We start from the raw sequence: 2,270 nt of genomic DNA on the forward strand, positions 1-2,270 counted from the left end.
TAAGGTGCGTTGGTTGTCAAGGTAGTTTTATTTTTAGACATCCTTGTCTTTACCTTGTCCCTTGCCCTGTCTGGCACTGTAAGAGGATCGTCCTGTTGTTGCTCTCCCAATATTGACTGAATAGCTTGTCCTTTAAGGGTCTCACTGAGCCTTCAGTGTCCCCGCAAGTCAGTCAAGCAGGGAATCAGGTGTTGCCAAGTCGTCTCGTCAACGTGTTTTCTTTCACGAGCGAGAACAAGTGTCAGAAGTTCGTCTTTTATTGGAAAGCCGGAGATTAGACCGGAGAGGGTATTATCCCGCGGATTGAGGATTTGGAAGCTTACGTCTCCATGTGTATGGGGGTGCTTGGCGGATTAGTTTCTATCCCGGTGCGGGATTAGCGCACTTGGCTTGTGTCAGGTAGTGGTTGACCTCCGCACGACCCCAGCCAATGTCACACCAGTTGCGTGAAGGGTCAGCTGATGCAATGATGCCTAGTGGCCCAGGGCCACGGGAACAAAGGCGCGTCACTTGTTAGTCCGCGAGATTTCCGGACTCGTGACAGCGAGAAGACGTTTTACTGCTGCTTTAGGAAGCCTGAGAGGATCGAGTTACAGGTTGTGCGTATTGTTGCTGGCCCACCCTGTGTACATGCCGCCCTTTATGTCCAAGCACCAAGTGTACCGGGGAGTGGCAGGTACAACAAAAGGTGTTTGGCCTTGCCAGGGTGAAGAGTTGCGCCAAGAGCCCGCTGGTTTATGGTCCAATGCACGTGAGGAAGATTGGAGGGGTGTGGTAGCATTTAGAAAGGTCAATGCCGAGAAAAAAAACACACAAAAGTCCAACGTCTCACCAAACATATAGATCAACTTTCCTTCAAAAATAAATCTAAATCTACCCATCTGTGTTGTTGTCATACCTCGGAAGGTCTTTCAATTGTCGTCTCGCCAAGTGTTTTGAACGGCACCTCTTAACCCCACTTTAGCAATTACTTCAAATAGCGTTCTCTTAGATGACTTAATGTGGGGAATTTCTATTGTTTGGGGTCGTTTTGTGTTGTCTTATTGGCAGCTGCTCGCTCCAGGCAAGGTGAGGCCCTATCTGCTGTGACAGGTGGCAGACAAAATTGGCCGGGTTCACACAAAGGTCACTTGACAGGAAAACACTCGCAGATTGGAGAAAGATACCTCGTCATGACATTCCTGTGTCCTGTCTACACGCGGATGCTTTGATATGAGTTTCATCAAGGAAATGTGCGTTGTTTTACAAATATATACTGCAAAAACCAATGATACACATGTATAAAATGATTCCGAAGTGCATACATAAGTTCGAAGCAAACTGTGTTATCTATTTGTCGCATATTTACATTGCATTTACTACTTGTTGTACATAATAATGGGACAATTAGTCATCAACGCTGGTTCCTTGGTTGCCATAATCCAAGTAAAGTGGTTTTAAAACTATTGATACTTGCAGATTAATATGCAGTTTCCTCTCATGTGTCATCAATCAGGTGCATCACAATTCTAATAACAGGTTTTCATTTATTTCATTTTTGTTCCATTTTGATGGATTGGCAACTTGGGGGAGATTCTATCCAGTTCTAGAATTACCTAATATCTAAAGGAATGGTCCTGGGACATCTCTTTTAAAAAATAGACTAAAACTTTGAGCAGGAGACACTGTATGAAATATTGTTAGAATTGGCACTAGCATTGAAGTGCATGCTCAGAAAATACTGTAAGTCCTCAAACTCTTGCAGTGGTCCTATTTTCATTGTGACCTCTCCACCCTGAATTCATGACACTGCAAATATGTCTTCCTTAAATACAGAACTGCACAAATGTCCTTTTCATCATGCTTCAAAATTAAAACCACTGCAAAAGTTTAAAAATTTATTTTACAGTAATAAAGAAAATGGCCAGATTTGTATGCGCATTAGTTTTCATCATTATCAAAATTTCCTAGCAATCATGCCCACAACACAATACATGTATTTGATAGAGAAATCCTTCACAAAGGTAATTTTGTTTAAAAGTTGCTCAAGCTTGAAAAATCTTCAAGCCAATAATTTTATTGCCAAGACATGTGCATCAGTCTAGGTTAGGGATAGAAGTCTTCATTTTCTACAATTGACAATTGTAGTTGACAGTTCTGACAAGCCAATGGACTCTTTGTGCTCTTTGCTAACAAAGGGGTCAGTGGGGCATTATTAATATTTTACAGTGACTGGGTCACACAAAAGGTGTATTTGTGATAGGTCAGTGAGAAGAATTAATATGAATGTC

Source organism: Branchiostoma belcheri, unplaced genomic scaffold (genome assembly GCF_001625305.1).
Source record: "Branchiostoma belcheri isolate BF01 breed outbred unplaced genomic scaffold, Haploidv18h27 scaffold35, whole genome shotgun sequence".
Taxonomy (NCBI): domain Eukaryota; kingdom Metazoa; phylum Chordata; class Leptocardii; order Amphioxiformes; family Branchiostomatidae; genus Branchiostoma; species Branchiostoma belcheri.